At 34.3% G+C, this 17713-nt stretch overlaps 1 protein-coding gene across 1 annotated transcript in view; it reads right to left on the reverse strand.

Moving 5' to 3' along the window:
• The window catches only part of LOC113499098, a 268950-nt gene that overhangs the window by 101203 nt on the left and 150034 nt on the right, over nt 1-17713 (reverse strand). The window lies entirely within an intron of this gene.

Below are 17713 nucleotides of genomic sequence, written 5' to 3' on the forward strand. Positions count from 1 at the left end.
ATAATTCTACATGAGAACAAACATGTGCGTCGGGAATACCAATAACTTTATCTTGAATGTGATTAATACGTAAATTGCTTGTGACTGATGTCTGTGTGCGTGCTTTGCTAATTTTATGAATCGATTCAGAGATTTGGAATAAAATTACAATATTTTGAAGGTGTTATTGTTACGCCATGGCGTTAATGAGAGAAATATGGAAACTATTAGAAAAAAAATTGTATGAGAATATTAAAAAGCACTCCATCATTTAAATGATCACTTCAAGAAAATCAATGTTCTTTTTTTACCATAAAATGCTTAAAAACTTAAAACTTCTTACTAACCTTAGATTACTTATATCGCATGCGTATTCAATCAAACGCATAATTTGATATCCTCTTTGCCGAATCCCTACTAATGTTATAAATGCGAAAGTAACTCTGTCTGTCTGTTACGCTTTCACGTCTAAACCACTGAACCGATTTTAATGAAATTTGGTACCTTGAGAAAGAACAGGATAGCTTTTATCCCGGACTTTTGAAGAGTTCTCTTGGAAACGCGATATAACCGACCTCGACGCGGGCGAAGCCGCGGGCGAAGCCGCGGGCGAAAACCTAGTTTCATATAAAGACAAGAGATTCCAGACAGACGAAGTCGCGGGATAAAGTAAGTGCAAAATGTATACGTTATATTGGATGGCATGTATCAAATCTAGTAAACAAAACGTGATTTGACGTGAAACAAATGAACGATAATAAAAAGGTCATCTTATTGTAGTATGTCACAATATTTATTCCTTTTTCAAATTTTATTTATATCGGTAAAGCTAAGCAGTAAAGTGTTATTGACTATGACAGTTGATTTACTTTTTTTTTAATTAAAGACTTTGGCACTCCACTAAATAAGTCAAAATTATGGATGTATGTACAGCATGACTTAATCTATTTAAAAGTCATGCTGAACTTTTTGTTTATTTGCCGGCGGAGTAATCTATTAGGAATATTCAGTGAGTATAGGTTGTTATTAAATATTTCAGAAGTTTATGGAGAAACCATTTTTTTCAATAAAACAACTAATATTTTATCGTCGTAGAATAGAATAGAATAGAATAGAATATTTATTTAATGTTGTTACAGGTATAACTTACTACTCTTAACTTACGTACTCTTGGTAATTCCAAATAATCATATGAGGAATATGTATATGACGAATGGAATACATTTTGTGAGGAGTATGACAAATATTAAATATCGTTCGTAAATGAGAATATATAGTTTATTTAATGTTTGTATTTGTTTTCTATTCGTTTAAGCCCAGATAGGCTTGTGTGTTATGACTGTTGTAATACCAAGTCAAAGGTCGCAAATACTTCTCCCGATATTCACCAAAGTCTTTTCGAATTCATGTGCATATAACAAAGTGATTTTCGCTTGCTGAAATGATTAAGGAAAACATCGTGTGAAAAAAGCGCGATCCCCCTTAAACTCTGAACCAAGATTGCACAACAACTTCAATGAGAAGAAAAAGGCGAAATCCACATTTATAATGACCCTTAGCACAATATTTGTATCTCATAGACTCGTTCTGTGTGAGCTTGGTCATTGAGTGACTCTTGCTTGTCGAAAATAGCCGATGATGCTGAAATCAGTATCAGATATTGTTTTTGTCAAACGAATGTACTAAAAAGATACAGATGGATAAGATCGCGTATATTATCAGTCTGTCTTGCTTAAGTACATCTTGTGGTTCTGTAAGTATTTATCAATTGGAACCCTTAGTCCACAGCCGATGACACTGGATATATTGATAATGAAAACGAAAAAAAAAAACAATAATGTTTTAAACTTGGAAAGGATATTTTTATTCTTATTCTAAAAATTGTCACCTTATTACCTTAAACCTTTAATCTAATCTGTCGCCTCAAGAAGAAACCCAGATTTTACTGCAATTATAAGCATACATTTCACAGCTTCAGTAACTTTTCTGAAGGTACAACGACCAGCCCTAAAATTTATTTTTCCAAAAAATCCAATCATTACATTTTCTAAGGTCAAAGTTCATATGATTGTAAGATAAGATGAGAAGTGTGCCCTCTATAAGTGAACCCATAGAGGTGCAGATTAGATTTGCAAGGGCCCGTTCGATGCCGACAACTGTATTATATTTTAAATTGACCATGAAAAAGAATATGAGTGAAGAACCATGTTATAGTATACGCGAAGTTACAGAAGCGATATGTAAAAATGTGTAGATAATATTGTAATTTGATCTATTATGTTGGGTTTTCGTACTTGTTTTGTGGTTATCTTTCTAGAATTAGAACAACGACCAAGTTAACATTTTAGAATTTTTACAATATTTGTCTAGTGCTAGACATGGGTTTAACATAATTTTTTTAATTTCGTTTTCTCGCTACAAATTGATAATAATTGAACGGGAACACAAAATCGGGATACAAATATCTTCTGTATTAATCCTGGTTATAGACTATTAAATTTCACGCACTACCAGCAGAAGCGCGACGAAGAAGCGGTTATATTGGCTATCAACAGTGTGAGACTTAATACACGTCTTAATCAGCAACAGAAAAGAAACAATAAATAAATAAGTTTCTATTATAATAATATGTGCATGCAAATACACTAGTCGGCATGGAGAGATAGCGCAACGGGAATTAGGAATGCTTGGGGAATATTCCTGTGTTTATATTATTGTTTGTAATAATGATAAGAAAGCAAACATGAAAATACGCCGCTAAAATTAATTATATTGTAGTTGAAACCTTAAGATTATCCGATGAGTTGAAAAGATTCGATAAAAATCTTCGGTATTTGTATTATATCCAATTTTTACTCTGTAAAATGAGATGTAAAAGTGATAACGTTTGTCCTACGGAATAAATGATTTAATTTCATTTAAAGTCATGAATAAACCATTTCACATTCGCAAAAAAAAAATAGAAATCTTCAAAATAAAAAAATAATCTAGTAAATAGTCAATTTTATCTGCCTATTTTCCTTGTACTGTTATTTTCGGACTATTTGATCGGACCCTCCACCAGATTAGCCAGACGAACTTACGAGGGTTGTCCAAATCACGCCCTCTGACTGCTCAATACATACGTGTATATTATTAGTATTCATATCTAACCGTGAACCATACGTAATAGTAATTATTATGCTGTATTTGCCAATTTGGCTTAAGTCGGTGCTAAGTTCTGTACCTGTTAAGGTTAATTATTATTGTCGTTTCTAACCAATAAACTTCTTAGCTGATATGATTCTGCATAAAATTTTGTCAATTTTGAAAAGTATTGAAATTGATGCTAATAGTTTACGTATAGCCAAGTCTCACCTATTGAAGCGGCATTTCTTAAAAAAAAATACAAGAACTAGTATTTAGAGGATGGCGAGCTAGATCCTGAAATAAAATGTCCTCTTAAATGGAACGTTAAAAATAATGAGATTCAAATAGAACTTTGTCAAGTTTCATACAAAATGTTTCGTAATTAATTTGATTTGATTTTGAAAACCATCGATAGACAGAATATTGAAATCGACCTTTGAACAGCAAACCTGAACATTACTTATTTATTTATCAAGGCCACCAATCAGAGGCCCTGCCACCATGGTATAAAGTCATATGCTGATCACTGATGTAGCTGATGTCCATGATAGATGCTGCTCTACGCTACTTCCACAAACAATAATTCAAAACTTGTTGGTAAACCCTTCGGAAAACAGTTTGTTGGCCACCTTCTCTCCATTAATTGACCTATTTATTTCATCCCATACTCTACATTCTCGAGTTACTCAACAGTTCTTAATTAAACCACTCCGAGGCTCGAAATGTAGGCATTTAATATTGGCACAGACACATTCGCGTGGCTAATTAACATGGAATGCGTCCTTAACAAGTCTTCAGGGAAGCCTGCTCTACTAAATTTGCCATTAATTGATAAATACTTGACCACTGGCGTGTGTAATCGAATGTTCATACACGTAGAACCTGACTCTACCAAAATGAACTTTATGTCAAGTGTGATAGGGTAGGTTATGTGTTGTCGTGTGATTCTGGTGATGTGATCTAAAGGCCGAAGGTGGTCACAATCACGCCCGTTACATTAATGGAGAATGTCGAATAATTTCATGACAGTGAAGCTTAATTGCTTTGACGAACTATTACAGGGACTCTTGAAATCGTTTTACAACACAAGTATACCTAATTTGTTTTTTTTTTAATGAACTTTGAGAGATATTTAGATTTCTTTAACTTGAAGCCTTTAGATTATCATTGTTACGGGTAAAATTCGTTAATATTTTCCAACGCATTTATTAGTTATTATCCACGATTGGTGTATAATTTTTGATTCTGATTGTCGCTCCTTTTTACGCCATTAGTTTGACATGCCACAGAGACATTCTTTCAAACACTCAATAACCTTCTGATGTTGAGTAAATTATCAATAAGGTCAATTTTTGATATAAAAAAATGAGATATCTAATATATCAAATTTCCGTATCAAGATGTTAGTTACCGTATCCTCCGAAACGGCTTTACCGATTTTACCAAATTTAATATGCGTATTCAGTAGGTCTGAGAATCGGCTAACATCTATTTTTCATACTCCTAAGTGATAAGAGTTCCTCACACTAAAACTTTTTATTTTATTTTTGGGACGTATATTTTTTTTTATTTTTAATGTGCCATAAAAAATACATACAACTAGAATTAATTTATTAGGCAAAACAACGTTTGCTGGGTTTGGGTTAGCTAGTATTATTATATTTGATTGTCAATTATGAAAGTTTTCTTATGAAGTAAGCACCACCCTTGCCTCTACTCTGCGTTGTTTTTTTGAACTGTTTGTGTACATATATTATTACATAAATTCGTACTTATTTAGGGATCATAAACATACTGTCAACTTAGTTATAGTGTAGGTATTATAATTATCGAATTATTGCATATTCATTACGATAACATCGTTCGGGATGACTCGTTTTATTGAGATGGGTGCTCGAATATGGCAAAGGTTATGTGTAATCTATATAATTTATCTGTATTTGTGGGGTAGTCATAGTAGCTATTGTAGGCGTAAGTTCACATGTGATTCAAATATCATTATTTCAAGGCGCTTCCTTAATAGAAGTTGTAAGATTTGTAGTGAACTGAAATTATTTTAAAATCGTTCAGATGTCAAAATGACATAACGCGCTTTAAACTTATAATAGTGTAACGGAATGTATTACTCCGAACTCAATTTATAATTTTATTCCCTAAAAATGACTTTATTCCCGAGTTTCACCAAAGCATATTGAATAAACATGTTTGGCATGTATTCATTATTATTTTTTTAACTTCTGTTAGTGTTATTCTAACCCACTGCTGGGAAAAGACTCTCCTTTTTACCAACTATATCTGTCCTACGGCTAGGCAATGCCCTCCTTCCTTCCATTTGTCCCGGTCTATTGGTAACTAAGCTGTTGCGAGAAGAAAGCGAGCCAACCATCTTGATCTCGGCGTTTAGAAATTGCTAAAATAAAATCAAATGAGTCATGTTCAACAAGTTGCCAACTTATCACTATCATAAAGTTAAAAGCATAAACAACTGACGAAATAAAAAGCAATTATGATAAGTTTTATACACCTAAATATAGTTCTCTAGATTATTTAGTTCATTACAAAATGGCTGTTATTTTTGAGTAATAATTGACATTTATTATGACGGTGTAACGATATCCAAGGTTTACTGATTGGAATATCTTATTTTCTTTACATGTTTTTAAATAGTTTAAGTTTGAAGCAACAGAATATATAATAGCTTTGCTAAACTTAGGGCCAGTAAACATAATCATCAAAGTTTTCAAGAGAGTGTTTAGTACAAGTAGAGGGATAATTACTTTTGGCATAGAATCATACGTAAAATACTTTTTTCATTTACGAGAAATTTTACTTTTCCTATAAATTCAAGCCTTAAACCACTCCTTATCACAAAAAACTGAAATCCAGCATAAACAATAAAAAGAAACAAATAACATTAAAACCTCAACATTATTTTCGAAAAGCGAACTAAAGCAAAAGAATAATATGACGCAAAACGATCGTTAAAATAATAACAGCGATGCGTGTATACCACATCGTTAGCCCTTTGTCCTTTACAAAGCTGTTGACCGGTCCAAAAACAACTCGACCGCCAGTAAACCGTTCCCAAGTGTTTGAGAGAACTTCACTTACCTGCGGTTTGTCTGTTTGAAATTGTGCAAATGACCAGCACGTATAAGTGTGGATGGATCCTTTGCAAACGCTTTATTGGTACCGGGGAATTGTCTATATTGTGGTTATTATTAACACTCGATTGCGTAAAGAAAGCTCCCGATAGAAGGCTTACTTTTTCAGGTGAATTTCTGTTGTGGTTTTGTGATTGTATATTTATATTCATACAATGTATCTCGAATTATCTATTACGCACATGAGCCTCATTGTAATTCCATTATTCAGGTCAAGCAACAACTAAGGTAAGCTAGACAAAAAAGTCCTCGTATACAAATGTGAAACGGTTGTTCAAAGTACTAGATATAATATTCCACTAAGAATCACATTTTTGAGATTTCAAGTTCGTTTTAGGATTCCGTAGCCAACGGATTAAAACGAAACTTTATTATTAAAGCTCTCTGTCTGCCCGTCGCGTCCGCCTGTTTCATGAACCGTGATAGCTGAAGAGTTATTATTTTCACTAATGACGAATTCAGATGGCCGCTATAACCTCAAAAAAAGAAGGTCATACACCTGCAGACTTATCGATATTATACTTAAAATTATGTAGAATCGATACCTAATTATCAATCGATAACGATTACAACAACGGAAGTTTTGATATAACAATGCATTCTCTAATTTCTGGTGGCTTTGATCAAGAGCGTAACATATATTCTCTTTTGATAACACTTATCAGTCTATCAGATGAGTATTATTTATATGTATCATAGGTACTCGTATAAACATTTAGATAAGCGTGGATTTTGATAGGTAATCCGTGTTGATATGTGTCGTGTTAAGCCTGTTTTATTTAGTAAGACAGATATCATCATCCTAGCCTTTTTCCTAAATATTTTAGGGTCGGCTCCCAGTCTAATCGGATGCAGCTCAGTACCAGTGTTTTATAAGGAGCGACTGCCTATCTGACCTCCTCAACCCAGTTTTTCTTGGGCAACATGATAGTAGACTTTCTAGCTTCTGGCTACCTGTAAGGACTATCAAAGATGTGTAAATAACAGCCGGGACTTACAATCTAACGTACCTTCCGAAACATGGAGGAACTTGTTTTGACATAATTGGTAGCCCATCCACGGACCGACCGAACCGACCGACCGGGCTCCGATTTATAATGCCTATGTATTACTCTATCCGACGGCAAAATTATCGAACGCAAGTCTATGGCTATCAATAGCCGGATCCGGTCTTAGTTAAATTGGACAGATTTGTAATAAAGATATATTTAAATTGTATATGATATGTTGTACTAATAAAGTACCTTAATTTGGTAAAACTAAAATCTAAATGAGAAGTTTTATTTTAAATTATAATTTTCAGACATGCTTCATTATTAATTGGTATATGGGTACGTAGATAGTAGATTGAATCCATCCTTACATGGCACTCTCGAATGTCACAAAAAGGTTGTTATTAGGCAGTTATAAGAAAATAGTATACCTATGTACGTGTTTAGAATGCGTATAAAACATTTATTCATTAATCAACACTATTTTTCTTATAAAAATGTTTGCTGAAGTCGTCGCAAAACAAGTTCATGTTTAGTAATAAATAATAAAGCGTTCAAGCCGGGACTACCATATTACAGAGGCGGGCGCGCAATTTGTCTGGGTAATGGAAAAATTCCATGGAAAACGTTGGCGAGCGGGCGAGTTTGTCTCACCTCGCCTCACACCCGACAATCAGGACAAGTTTTTATCATTAAATAGCAAATAGTTTGGTAATAAATACATGATTTTGTTCTGTAATTACTTCGGTAAGGATGTGATAATACGATAAACGCTTACCTTAGCGAGTTTTCATTGACAGTGTAAAAAGTTATATTGAATTTAGCTGCAGGTTAAAAACTTGGTCCAGTCTAGCTTAGAAAGAGGGTGTGAAAAAAGCTGGGCTGTACCTGAGATTTGATTGGAATCTAATTTCATCATGAAATCGCATTTGTTTCACATAAAAAGTTACAAAATCATTCTTACTTAAAAGCTTTAACCATCAACCATTTCATTTGTCACAATGTGATATCGATTAGAAAATCCTTGTACGTGTATTTCCACGACAATACGAGAATTACAGATGCCCATACAAAGCCTCCGCAATACCTGGGGCGCGCCGTTGACCGACAGAATGAGCCCAAGCCTTACGAGATTACCTCTCAGTACAGTCGGCCAAGAAAGTGGTCTGACACCTTAAGGTTGAAAATCATGCGTCATTAAAAAACAGGGATGATTTTCTCACATGGAAAAAATTGAGCTTCTAATATCACCCTTATTGTTATTTTATTTACACTTCAATTTTGTTAAATCTTTTGTCTACTTTTTTGGTCGACCGTATCTCACAGTGCCGCACACAAAGGAGAGCTTATACCCGAAGAACTACGATATTTAAGGCCTAACTTCCCTCTTGTCAATGCGGATTCGGAGATTACATGGAGGTTTACTGAGGAATCTTGACGTTTTAGGGAAGCTTATTTTTGTAGTTAAACAATTTGGTTCACAAAGCTGATTACATATTGTCGTCACTGTGTTCGATTTTATTGACTTTTCCAAGATACAAAACTCTAAGAGAATATTTTTGACTAGCATAGCATAAATACTCGGTGTCTGTGTTTTGGAATAATATATTATATTACACTTTCCTTCAAAATCCGTTTCAATAAATCAGCAGACCGTGACGCATTGCTATTGATTAATCTATTCTTATAACGACGATTGCCGCTCGACGTGAACTTACCCCAGATACGACACAAAAAGTAGCTAGACTTTCAACCCTAAAGAGAAATGTAACGCAAACCCAACTTCAAATAAATGCTCGAATTCTCTAAGTATATTGTACTTCGGCTTACACTAATCCTTCGTAATTCTTAATGGAATCACACAGGTGATCGGCAACAAATATTTTTTGATATTTTCCGATGCAGGCACTGATTCTCAACCTTTTTGTCGCGGATTTGTAACTCATTGCTAATGGTTTATCAACAGGCGTAGTGATTTTCAATGAAGGAAATAGAGTAACACCATTCAATGAAAGAATTTGATTCCTTTTCACTAAAATTATAAGATTACCATACTATTAGAATAAAAAACTTAAAGAACTGATTAAATATTTTATTCGATAGCCCACGGCTACGACTGGCGAGGTATAGGCATAACAAGAGCTCGTTCAGATGTGAAAATCATGCTGTTAAATATGATAATAGGTATATCAGCAGTATGCTCTCATCTGCACTTTCTGCAATATTGGAAATACCAGGAATATTAATTACAGCACTCTTTAAAGAACGTTATGAACTATCGTCGAACTTTCGAGAAAAGCTCTTTGAAAAATGTTAACTATTTCTCATAGTTTCTCATTATGACATTGTCATTGTTGTTTTGGAATATTTTCAAAATCATCCCTTTGTTCTGCCTTCTCGGAAAATTCTGCACGAGGCAGAATACAGATTGCAATTTAATTATCGAATTCAATTAATACAATACTTCCTGACTAAACTTTGGCAACCATAAGCTCGTGTAATCGCCTAATACTGACAGTCTATTATCATTGGGCACATTACAGACGACCCGACCGCGTCTAATACGAGAGATCGAATGATTCGATCGCATTATTCACTAATACGCAATGCTGCCTCAAAGGTTCCCTACGAGAGGGCGAAAAAACGATGAATAGAGCTTATGGAATCTAATAAAGTGGAATTCTTCGCCGTGCTCACGATTCGACTAATTTCGCGATACTACTTATAAGGAGATCACTGAACCTCCCGTGTACTCGTATTTCGTTTCCGCGAATATTAACAGAGAAAATCGTAGATATTTGCTCTACATTTTAACCATTTGCGATCTTTTAAACGTTATGAAATTGAATAGAAGATAATGGATTCTTAGGAAACAGTAATATGTGCAATTTTTGATAAACTTGCAATGGGCCGTTTTGCTGAATAAGTCCAGAAAATACACAATATAATATTCGAGTTTATAGCCTGTACTCAATGTCTTACCAACTAATTAGATAGATACTGAAATCATTTGATGAATGAGACATTTGAGTTAAAATAGTTATACGTGTTGTTTTACAGTTTAAATTAGTTCTATTGAAATGCCCAAAAGTAGATCATTTTCTCTTTTACTAAAAGGTATTTAATAACAAAATGTGACACTAGAATCTATACATATAATAAAATTGTAGAAAAGTGAAAACTGTACATTGAATATTTTTAAAAAAGAATAATTGCAGGGTGGTCTACGAACGATTCCGATGCCGAAAATATGATTTTTAGAATTTTTGTCTATTTGTCTGTTTGTCTGTTTGTCTGTATGTATGTCCGGAAAGATCTCGGAAAGTACTGGATAGATTTGATTCAAATTTTCAGAGAATATCAACAAGAGGTCCGGTCAACATACTTTTTACTTATTATCTCGCTTTTCGTTATAGGGGGTGAGCAGGAGCCTTTTATATCTATAAACAAATATCAAATTATCTCATAAACTACTGAATTTATTTCGTTCAAATTTTGCATGAACCTTATCGTACACATGGTACAACAAATATACAAAAATCATAATGCTACTCTGTAGGGGGCATGAGCAGTAAAGTTTTAAATATTTGGACTCACCCGTAACATCGTTGAATACAATTATGAGGTGTATTTTCACCGGATTGAGTAGTAGGCAGCACGGTCATCAATTTACACAAAAAAGCATCACGCTATTTATCTTAAGACTTTTGGCAGAACAATAATAGGATTTTTCGAAAATAAATCATTTTCACAAAATTTGTCATTTTATTCTCTTTCAAGTCTGATATAGGCCTACCGCGACTATTTCACAAGTAAAATAAAAGAAACATAAACTAATACGTTTTTTTTATGCAATTGTTACCGTAATCAGTACATTCTTGAAAGAAAGGAACTTAAATTCTTTTTATTTTTATTGGTGTACTAAAATTACTCAAGTTCAAATGTGGAATGCCGTAATATAAATTTGTATTTATTTACGATAGTAGTATATACATACCTATGTTTTTAGCTCGGTAATGTTGGCGATGCTACTTCAAATACTACATTCGTAGTGACACTCAACCCAAAGTTGCATGTAGTTCACATTGATCTCATCTATAATTATGCATAACAAAAAATTACTGAACGACACAGTTAATTATTACCTTGGTTCATCTGTAACAACAAACAACAATTTTTGTTCTTAAATTTGCCACATTACATAGGCCAAAATTATTTCGGATAAAAAAGCCCAGAAAACTTGCATAAAAACTGCCTAATAGGTATGCAATGTGAGAGATCTATAAGACCAAAGCTATCAATGAATAGACATTATGTATCTATTGCTAGAATAATGTCTACTGATACCTGGGATTTTTCAATATTTTAACGATTTGATCGGTCTACATCCGCCATTATAGAGACCGCACACGTGGTCCTTCCAAAAATTCCTTTAACAATTTATTGTATTCTCTACTTATTTAAAATTGTCTTCTTTCGTAGCCTGGTAAAAACAGGGGAAGGAAAGAGACTGAATAAGTCTCTGAGATCCCTAAGCCGACGAGGATTAGGAACATATTTTTGGAAATTTTCCCAATAAGGATGATAATAGCGTGTAGCTATCAGCACTTACATCCGTCATACAATGTCTGGAAAATTCATTTGGCTTTCGGTATCGACAGCGTAACCTCATAACCAACCTCATGTAGTCTTTATTTAAGTTCCATTTATGCAGTAGGGATGACGGTAGGTATTTTACTTCAAGGATCGTCAGGTATGTTAACGAATAAAATACGTAATTTTTCTTTTTAAATTGGTACAGTAAATAGAACTCATGCACATGAAGTCACTTTTATGTTCATATTTTTACTTTGTCGTAACATCACAAGTGACACATATCCTATACTTTAGATTTTTGTCATTGTCAATTTTGAAAAAAGGGGTACCTAATATTTTTTTTATTATCACGCCATTTATTTATCAGCATTTTAAAGGCAAATCATGATCAAAACACCAGGGGGCCAAGATAACACGTTTACCAACTTTTTTATTTTGGAAATATTCCAAATGTTTGTGAGGAAGATCAGTTTTAATATGAAGAAGACAATCAAACATAACGTGTTTCAGGAAACCGTTTATCTGGGTGCACTTTTGCAAAATCTTATATCTTATGACACTATGTAAAATCCACAGTTACCGAGCCCGACTCTCACTTCACAAGCTCCGTACACAAAAATAATGTGACATTTTCTTTATATCGTCAGAAAACATCGTGTGTGAAAATAACAACTGTCTGGCTATCACTGTTCCTGAGAAACAGCCAGATGACAGACAGACAAACGGACACCGGGGCCTCAGTAATATGGTTCTGGTTTACCTCTTTGGTTACAGTACAATAATAATTTTATGATACCTCATAATCACTGTCATAATCCGTCTAGCAATTTCAGGTGTAGGCCGGCCCAAGAACAGACGTGCTCGAAAATCATAACTCACCCAATTAGAAAATGGAAAACCCTCGAAAGTAAAACATTTTTAGCAGAAGTGCTAAGACTGAGTGTATCGGACTCAGTCTTAGCACTTCTGTTATTTTTTCCTACTTGCACCCCCCCCCCCCCCATTTTTAAACGGCTCGATTTTTAAAACATGTCTAAACGAACATTCGCACATAATTCACATTTAAATTAAAATAGTTCAATTCGTTCGGAAGCTATGATGTCACAGACAGACAGGCAGGCAGATATGTCAAAGTTATAAACTCCTCTTTTTGGTATTAAATAAGAAAAAATCATTAAAACAGCTGTGAAATATTTGACACCAGGATAGTATCGTAAACGTCTTTGGGCCGCTCAAGATTCATTATAATTTAGAAATAAAAAAGCAAGCTTAAAATATAAAAAAGTGTTTCATTTTCAATATTGCATTACATTTTTGAGATGATCGTTATTATTAAACTTCATAGTTTTTCACATCTTGAAAATCACGCAGACAAAGTCGCGGGCAACGGCTAGTTTTCAATAAAATCACTTATTTCCATCCATATCCATCAAGCAAAATAAAAACTACATTTTCAAAGCACCATCAATCGTAAGCTTAAAACTATATAAACGGAGAACCGGCATCAGTAAATAGCCTATGTAAGAGAAAGTCCGTAACATGGCGAGCCGCAACGTCAGCCAAACAAGCGACAAAGGGAGTGGCACCATTTAGTGGCAGACAAAATCCGCTTAGTGCGGCGAGCATTAGAGCTCCATCAAATATGCATGCGGCACTCCGCACGCACGGAGCTTGCTGCCAGACCCTCCCCATTGAAGGAGTATTATAATTTGTGAGGCAACAGAGGATGACGTCGTTTTCCAGGATTATACAAATATTTCGTGCTGCTACAGATTTTTTCAGGACTATTTTCGCCGTTTACGTAGTTAAAAGATCGGATACGATTTAATAAAAGGTTTATAAAAGTGAAGCAACATATTTTTGGTGAAAATTCATTTTGCTTTGTGAATGGAGAGGATATTGCAGCAGAAACACATGTTGGTCAGTATTATTATCTGCGTTCGATATTTTATCAAACATTATTTTTCAAACCATTATTGGATGTCTGAATTTTCTTTGAACTTTCCAGCATGAGCAGCCAGCCTTTTCATTGTTAAGAGGATAAAGAATGAAGACCACTACAGTGGACCATGATTATTAGTCTTTGTCAGAACCTAAGCCGTAATAGATTTCATATACCATTTTGTTAAGCAAATCCTAAAAGGCAATTTAAAATTTTCTCAGTAATCATTATGCTAACGGAATACATTATGTGTTCCTCGATTCACAATTCTCGGCATTCACGGGATTGGATTAATGGAACCTTTATACATAATTAATAGCTTTAATTTTGGTTCACATGTGTATTGTAGGTATGTAGAGTAAGCCGCTTGTGGTAATGGGCGGGGCGGCTGGCAACAATCCTCCACTCAGCTGGCGTGGGCGTTTTATGCATACTTGATCAGTCGGGATCTGTCCTTTGTTGTTCCTCTGCGGATGCAAAGGTCAGAATTATAAATCACCGGACTTAGCGAAAATGTGGCCACTAATAAAAAGGACTCGTAGATTTTTGAACTTTGTGTCATTGTTAATTATTTTGAGCTTTTGAAAAGTGAATAACTATATTTTGGTAAACTGAGTCTTTGGTGTTAAAGTGTACGTAATTCTCTGTCCAAATCACCAAATCACCAATGTAATCAAATAATTTTAAATACTTTTCGGGCTTATAGAGAGAGAGCTAGAGGTTTATAATAAAATAGGTAGAATTTGCGAGTAAACATAGCGGCGATACCTCCAGTAGTAGCGCCGACTCCGCCGGCTCGATTCAATCAGTGTGACCGAATGTGTCGCAGAGAGGCTTAAGCCGCCGTAGGTGTTCAGAGGCGCTCCGACGCATCCTCTGGGATTCCAGCCGTTCTCTCCGCGTTCCGCTTACTTGAAAAATTCAATGTGCGACGAACACCCCACGTTGAAATGAAAAGCCGTGATATAAAGAGAAAATATCTTATAAAATGCCGCCAAAAAGCTCATTATTCCCATTCCAGCGTTTCGAAACGGAAAATGCTATTTGTTTTATCAGTATGTGTACTGTGAAGGAAGCCTTGTCTTTCACAAGACATGGGACTGTGTCGCAACAAATAAATCAATGTAATCACAGTCAGATGTTTCGTATCGGATGTCCATTAAAAAATCATGAATAAAAAATCTGCTCGCATCACAGATAGGCCATCTCAACCCTAAACAAAATGTTTTGATGTAAACGGGGAAAGAATGCTCGGCGGATCTCCCCTGATAGTTATTTGATATGATTTATTCATACGAGCACGGCGTTCGGCGTTGTGCACCACGTCAAATGGAAGTTTATTTAATAGAAAATACTTTCCGAAATCTATTTATAAAGCCATTATGGACGCTTTTTTATTTTAAAGCTGTTGTTGACGCGGGCTTGTTATGCTAATATCGCGGGGGTTGCGGCCTACTGAGCGATCGCGATGTTTATCCAACTAACGTGAAGTTTACTCATACTTTTATTGGAACGATTATGTTTTTTGAATATTTTAATTGCCGTTTTTGATTTTACATACTACCTACCTCTTTACTTTTTTAGATTAGGATTTCTTTATACATTTCGTTGTGGAATGATATTATATACCTGTAGGATAATAATATATGTTTTGATATGTATAATGTTGAATATAAATGTTTGTAATTTATGTAGAGGCAAAGAGAGCCTGATTTTAACGAAATCCACACGCGAAACCAGACGCGTAAAATAATCGTTTGAAATCCTATCATCATAAACACAGCTCATGCAGCAAAAACTCTATTATTAACAACACCATCAGCTAAAACTTAACAATACCTTATAAAATAAAAATAACCCTGTATCTGATAGACGTCAAACATAAAATATAATTTGTGGGAATAACGAGTACAATCATTAGCGGCTCGACTGTCGGTGACGTACCTCCTACCACGAAATCTTAACGCAATACGGTCGATCGTGTGGGAGCGAGATGCCGCGCTTTGTCTTAGAGCGCTGTCGCGCTCCATCAACAGCAAGAGTGGTACTTAAGGAGGACGTGGTAGATCCTCTGAACCTTGTCTTCATTGTAGATGTTTGTAATTATCACCTTGCGAATGACATCTTGGATTCAACATTTTATATTCCCTTCTCCGATCCGTGTAAATTTGACGCGACTTTTTTTTTTTCTTTGTGGACCAGGAAATGGATATACAATGTGTTATTGGAAGGAAAAAGATTTTATATTTACATTTTTTTCTATGTTGTTTGTGTTTTTCTTATGTGTAGTCTATGTATGGCATTCGTAAAAAGACGATTCATTTAACAACGGCTTACTCACGCGTAATGATCGTGATAGGGCGACTAGTTTTTGAAAAAGTTGAAATAGTTTTTGAAACTAGTTCTTACTTTTGCCGTGACCGACAGATTTCACAATTGTTACTATTAATACCTTTTAAGACCTTTATACATTGTGAAGAGCAAATAAAGTATTGAGTATTGAAAAAAAACGAAACCCTTATCCTTAATCATGAGCTGGCGCGGCGGAGTTGTCTTTTTCATAGTACCCTTTGTTCTACAGATCAACTTAGATTTTAAAGTGCGCCGACTATACAGAAACTAAATTAAATGTCTTGTAACTTTGTTTTTCGCATAGCATATCTTGTTACAATTGTCTGGTCGTTAAAAAATAACATCTATGTTTCATTGAAAAGGAAAAAATATAAACAGTTAAGACTCAATAGGTAAACAAAGAGGTTTTTTCAGGTTGTTTACATTTGTCACATTCTTCATGAATTGTGTGCAGTTTTTCTTGAGGTATGCTAACAAATAACTTGAACCACGCGATTTAACCCTTAGCAAGGAATTAACTGACTACAATGTTCATTTTCTCAATTCTTGCACAATTAATTAGTGTAGTTCAACCAATAATAATCATAGAAATTTTATAAAAAAATGATCCTTATTGCATTGTGATAAGGGTGTTGTTGATACTATATTTGAAATTTTTAATGTGTGGTTACTATACTTTGTAAAACGCAATTGTAATTGATGTGAAATTACTACTGAGCTTCTAGGTCTTAGGTTGGTGCGATTAATTAAATAATTATGTCTGTAGTTATTGTTTGTTATGTAAATTTATGCAAAGACGTCCATTACGCATGTTGCTTACTATAAGGAAAATGTGTTGTTTTTCTTAGGGAGATAAGATACACGTTTCAATTTATAGATAAAAAACTGTTGGAAATTTATTAGTTCTATTAAAAATAGTCGTTTATATGTATTGTAATATATATTTGTTTGGTTTTAGTACTCAGAGAGTAGAAACTTTATAACAAAGAAACCGCTATGTGTCCGTGTGTCTGTACGTCTGTTTGTCACCTGGTTGTACATCAAGAACCGTGATAGATAGACTGTTGAAATTTTCCACTTGCCACTACAATAGAACAGATACATTTTGGTTAAATAACTGTTAGTACGGTCACGACTAGTTTAATTTTCAATTAGTTTTCGTATAAACAAGTTTTTAAGTCAATACATATAGGTTCTTGTAGTCCGTGGTTGGCAGACAGGTAGTTAGTTACTCAAGTATTACCAACATGAAGGGGCTCATCTCAGACGTGGGGGAGACATTCATGAATATTTTAACTTTGACTCATTCGTTCACGTTTACAGACTTCACTTATCGACAGATTAGTTAGACTGGTTATAGTTTATAATTTGATATTTTTAGCTCTCTGTGTATTTCAATTTGGGTTCTTGTACTGAATACTCTAAAATGAATTTTAGATATACTCTAACAGTAAAAATGGATTTCACTGAAATCATTATCATTAAAGTATTTATGAAACAATGTTTTCATTTTTTTTATTTTTTTCATTTTTTATTAAACAAAGGCGTCACCGTCGTTA

Source organism: Trichoplusia ni, chromosome 11, assembly GCF_003590095.1.
Source record: "Trichoplusia ni isolate ovarian cell line Hi5 chromosome 11, tn1, whole genome shotgun sequence".
NCBI lineage: Eukaryota > Metazoa > Arthropoda > Insecta > Lepidoptera > Noctuidae > Trichoplusia > Trichoplusia ni.